Genomic DNA, 6,299 nt, shown 5'->3' on the forward strand with positions numbered 1-6,299 from the left:
TGTCTATTTAATCCCAACTGGCACTCTAACCAATGATTAGAAAAGAGAGATTCAAGAAAATGGGCAAGTCATGGAAGCCCTTATTAGCAATTTGTCTGATATTGAGTTCATTGATATACAAGATAAGAACACTCCTAAATATGTATGGGACACATCAAAAACTATTTATGGCGGTGATGAGCATGTAAAGAAAGCTAAGGAAGAGAGCCTTAGAGGAAAATTTGAAGACATGAGGATGGTTGAAGGTGAGACCATTAAACAATATGGCATAAGGATCAAGACTATTGTTGGAGATATCAAGAGCACTAGTGGAACAATTGATGATGCCACCATTGTCAATAAAGTCTTGAGATCATTGTTACCGGTCTATGCAATTAGAGTTGTTGCTATTTAGGAACTAAGGTCTATTAACAAAACCAACGTATCCTTAGACTCTATCATTACAAAATTAACTGCATATAAGCTGAATAGGTATGATGGTAGTGTTCAGAAGACTGAGTCAGATTTTAGAGCATCTGTTTCACCAACCAAAAAAGGATAAGAAGTAAGTACCAGTTATGAATCCATGCAAAGTAGAGATATGGGTGATGAAGAGATTCTGATGGAGTTTGAAGCTCTTCTTGCCAAGAGACTTCCAAAAGGCACTAGAAAATACAGAGGTAAGCTTCCTTTAAAATGCTTTTCCTGCAATAAAATAAGACATATAGCTATTAATTGTCCTAACAATGACAATAAGGATAAATCAGAGAGGTTTAGAAAGTATAAAGGAGGAAATAGAAGAAATTGTCTTCTTGCAGTGGATGAAGGTGTTACTGAAGAAGAATTTGAGGATGAAGAGAATGAGGACATAGTGAAGAGGGGAAAATGAAGCAAGGTGGATTGGATTGTTAATATGCTAATCAAACACTAAAAACATAAGAAGATGAAGCATAAATCAAATCACATAAAAAACATGAAGATAATGTTTATACCTTGCTATTTTACCTTCTCCTTTGGATGAAGCTTGACGAAGTGAAGGCGCCCTTGGATGATGCTCCACTTGATGTGATTGTTTTTCTTGCTTGATGTGGATGGCTCTCCAATGTTGTGCACAAATGAGATGTATCTTGAGGGATGTGGGGATGAGATGATCAAGTATGGATGGGAGATGATTTTGACATGATAAGGGCGCTAAGATGATTTTCCTAGGCTCAAAAAGGAAACATAAGATTACTAAACTTGGAGATTAAGAATGAAGGGATGGAGTCCTCAATTTATAGGAAGAGGAGAGGGAAAATGGATGGCTAGGATGGATCCAAGATGAAGGGCTAGGATTGCTTGTGAGCTCACACAAGGCCCAAAAGAGGGTGTAGAGACCAAGAGATATGCCTTAAAGGCATTTCTTGTCTCCACACTCCTCAAGGTGCATTGGGAAGACTTCCCAATGTGCCTTGAGAACAGAAAGGTACATTGGGAAAACTTCCCAATGTTCCTTGAGAGGAGCAAGGGATGTGACATTCCTTGGAGGATGGGGAGGAGGAATTTAAAATTCTCCAAAAAGGGATGATCATGGGTATTGGAGGAATAAGAAGAAATTAAAAATTCCTTGGGAGATGAGATGCCTAGAGGAATGTGAGATTTTCCTAGGAAAAGAGCATTAAAAAGCTAGTGGTTGGATGGAAGAGACAAGGAGTTGACTTTGTGGCTAAACATGATGATTAGCCACTAGAAACTCATTAGGAGGGGATTAGAGGAAGGATTAGGTGGGATATGATTTGTAGGAGGATTTGACTAGGAGAGAATGAGTGGAGGGAATAAAAAATTAGAAGAATAAGGTTAAGTGAGTTTAGGGAGTTTCTAGAAGACTTTATTAGGTTAATGATGAATTAGGAAGATGATTTGTAGGAATCATGTAGGTTAAATAATTAATTGAAATTAATTAGCTAAGAGGAAGATTTCTGAGGATTTAATTTTTAGCAGAATAAAGAAAGGGATTGATTTATTAAATAAATCAGTCACATACTATAGTGTCAATATTAATTATAATTAATTAATATTGAGGAGAATTTGAATTAACATAATTAATTAATTAATTGTGTGAGGAATTAAAAATAATTATTTTTAAGTCTCTACACATAGTGTTTGTAGTTGTAAAGGAATAAGTGTCAGACAAGAAAGAAATTGTCTTTCGTATTGACAACTATAATGAGTGGATTATTGATAGTGGTTTTTCTCACCACATGACTGGTGATCGGATAAAGTTTTTGTCTCTAGAAGAATATGATGGAGGTGTTGTTAGATTTGAAAATGATGCACCATGCTTGGTAAAAGGAAAAGGATCCATCTCACTAAATGGAAAGAGCAGTGTGGATGATGTCTACTAGGTAGAAGGTCTTAAGCATAACCTCTTGATTGTTGCTCAGCTAAATGATAAAGGACTCATTCTAGAGTTCAAAGGTGGAGTCTGCAGTATAATTGGAAAAAGTGGTGAACTTATTGCCATCGGTAAGCAAACCAGAGGTAACTTGTTTTAGTTGAATGCCAAGATAAGTCGGTCTCTGATGGCAAAGTTTGATGATAGTTGGATATGGAATAGGAGACTTTGTCCTATGAACTTTGATAATATTGTAAAGGCTAGTAAGATCAAGGCAGTGAGAGGATTACCTTTGCTGAACAAACTAGAGAATTCTTTGTGCAGAGAATGTCAACTAGGGAATATGTCTTCCTCAACTTTCAAAGGTAAGTCTTTTTCAGTAGAAAACTTACTTGATCTTGTGCATACTGATTTGTGTGGTCCTATGAAAACTACAAGTATTTAGGGAGATAGGTATTTCATGATTCTTATTGATGACTACTCAAGAATGTGGGTCACATTCTTGAGAGACAAGTCTGAGGTGTTTGGAAAGTTCAAAGCCTTTAGAGCATTAGTAGAGAAGGAAAGTGGTCAAAAGATAAAATGCCTAAGAACTGATCAAGCAGGTAAATTCACTTCTGATGAATTCAACAAGTACTGTGAAGATAGCGGTATCAAGAGGTAGTTGTCTGCCCCAAGGACACCACAATAGAATGGAATAGCAGAAAGTAATAACAAGACTATAGGTGAAGCGGCCAGAACAATGTTGATCCAAGGAAAGGTTGCTCACACTTTTTGGAGAGAAGCAGTGTGCACTGCACTCTATACTATGAACTAGGTAATCATCAAGAAAGGTAGAGTTAAAACCCCTTATGAGTATTGGATCGAGAAAACTCCCATTGTGAGTTATTTTAAAGCATTTGGTAGTAAGTGTTACATCAAGAGAGGTGAGCATTTGAGAAAGTTTGATGCTAAATGTGATGAAGGAATATTTCAAGGATATTCCACTAAGAGCAAAGCTCTCAAGTGCTACAACAATAGAACACAAAAAATTGTTGAGAGTATCAATGTCAGGATTGATGAATCCCTTGAGGAACCAGACGAAACCTGTAGCGAGGAAGCACAAGATGAATCGGGTATAGCCTTCTAGGAACCGGTTACAAAAGAAACACATAACTATCTCAGTGTTCCTATACCAGTAGAAGTTGCAGTAGGTGAAGAAGAAGAAGTAAGTGAAGAAGAAGAGGAAAAGCTACTAGAACTAGCTAGAGTCATTCCTAGGTATGTGAAACTACATCATGATCCAAAGCAAATCATAGGAGATAAAGATGTAGGGATACTCACAAGAAGAAAGGTGAAAGAAAACTCTTGCATGATTTTTGAATTGGAGCCCAAGACTTCCAGAGAAGCACTCATAGATGAAGATTGGATTAAGGCAATGAAAGAGGAGCTAGACCAGATAGAAAAGAATGCAACATGGTCCCTGGTACCTAGACCAAAACATAAGAATGTTATAGGTACCAAATGGGTTTTTAGGAATAAGCTAAATGAAGAAGGCACACTTGTGAGGAACAAGGAAAGACTTGTATGCAAAGGATATGCTCAGGAAGAGGGAGAAGACTATGGAGAAAACTTTTCTCCTATGGCTAGACTGGAAGGTGTTTGAATGCTACTTGCATTTGTAGCATTCAAGTGATTTAAGGTTTATTAGATGGATGTGAATTATGCATTCTTGAATGGAATTCTAGAAGAGGAAGTGTATATTGAGCAACCAAATGGGTTTGCCTTATCAGAAGATAGTAACATGGTGTGTAGATTAAACAAAGCCATGTATGGATTAAAACAAGCACCTAGGGCATGGTATGAATGGTTACACTCTCATCTTGTGAAGATACGATTTTAGAGAACAAGTGAGGATAGCAAAATCTACCCAAAATCTGAAGGTGATCAGATTCTGATTTGTGAAGTATGATTCATGCTTTTATAGATGAAATGAAGAAAGAGTTTGAGATGTCTCTGATTGGAAGATACAGTTCTTCATTGGTTTACAGATTCAACAAATGAAAGAGGGTATCTTTATTACCCAGTCCAAGTATGTCAAAGGGGTATTGAAGACCTTTGGCATGGAGGAGAGAAAACTAGTTGGTATACCAATGGTGATCGACTATAAATTGACTAAGGAAGATGATTTAGCATTGGTGAATAAGAAGGAGTACCAATCAATGATCGATAAGCTACACTATGTGGTGCACAATAGACTAGATATTGCTCATGTAGTCGACATAGTAGCCTCTTTTCAGAAAAGTCCAAGAGAATCCCACTTGGAAGTAGTCAAGAGGATTCTTAGATACCTGAAAGGGACTGTTGACTATGGATTGTGGTATCCATACAATGGTGATTTTAATCTCAAAGTGTTTACCGATGCAGATTGGGCAGGTAATGTGGATGACTGGAAGAGAACAACTGATGCAACGTTCTTTCTTGCTGGAAGACTAGTCTCCTGTACAAGTACAAAGTAGAGTTGTATTTCTCAGTCTACAATTGAAGTAGAATATGTGGCAGCATTTATGAGTTGTACTTAGGCAATCTAGATGAAACATGTATTGGATGGTTTCAAAGTACCTATATCTAAACCAGTGAGTATATTTTGTGACAATACTAGTGCAATCAATATTTCCAAGAATTTGGTATTGCATGCTAGAACTAAGCACATTGAGCTCAAGTATCATTTCTTGAGAGAGAAGGTTCAAAATAGGGAGGTCATATTACAACATGTTTCCAGTAAGGAGCAGCTAGCAGACATATTCACTAAGCCCTTACCGAAGACTACATTTACCTATTTGAGAGGTGAATTAGGGGTTTTTCCCCTTCATGAAGTAAACTAAAGATGTGTGTTCCAATTCAGTCAGGTACTACAATGTCAAATCTTTCAGGATTGATGTGTTGAAGGATGATACTCCATAGGGGGAGCAACATAGTGGAGTATGGAAGATTGTGTTTCCACTTTGGCATTGTTGTCAAAGGGGGAGAAGATATATGAGATAGCAGAGAAGATATTTTAGATGTACTGATGTTTTTAGTTGCAATGCTACACTAAGTATTGCCATCAATGCCAAAGGGGGAGATTGTTGGCATTGGTGAACCGGTATGATAATATGATGATAATATATGTTTTCATTGATGTCAATAAGTGCAAGTGAACCAGTATGAAAGGTTGTAGTAAACTGGTGTCTAGGTTTCACTAAGTGTGACTACTAGTTGGTAGTCTCAGCTCTAGGGATTCCAATTTGGCAATCCAGCTTGTGCGATGCAATCGGTGACATTCTATGATGAGTTAGCTAAGAGATGAAGATGAGATCCAGATGCCACCTTAGCTTTGTGCACATGAAGGATTTCCTTGAGGATCTTGCATGTGAAGATCAACTGTATTAAATGTCTTCCTCAGGAATGAACATTCTTCTTAGCGGTATGAGAAGAAAGCATGATGAGTTATTGATTTCTATGTGTGGTGAAGAATGGATGATGCATAATGACTTGTGATATGTTTGAGATTGCTTCACTCTATGGAAAGTGTTTGGATGGTTAGGATTTGACCACCTGTAATTATAAACCTAAATTCTTAGGGTTTAGGGTTTATGCTATCAACCTAATTATTGTCTATAAGGTCGATGATGTTTGTTATTGTAAGTTGTTGGCAAAAGTTGTGTGTGTATCTGAGTGATGAGATACTTGCCAAACCAGTGAGAGAAAATTGCAGAGTGTGATTGCAGAGTAGAGGAACTAAAAAGGATCTATCTTAGCATATAGTGTTGTTATCATATCAGAGTTTTACCTGTTGTCTTCTAACCATTTCAATAGAAGGAAAATCCCTTTTCCGGGTAGATTTAACAGGCTTACTGTAAATCCTCTAACCAAGTCACTCAAGTTAATTGAGTTCTTTGAATCCTCTAGAAAGGTAACCTTTAAC

Source organism: Cryptomeria japonica, chromosome 10 (genome assembly GCF_030272615.1).
Source record: "Cryptomeria japonica chromosome 10, Sugi_1.0, whole genome shotgun sequence".
Taxonomy (NCBI): Eukaryota; Viridiplantae; Streptophyta; class Pinopsida; order Cupressales; family Cupressaceae; genus Cryptomeria; species Cryptomeria japonica.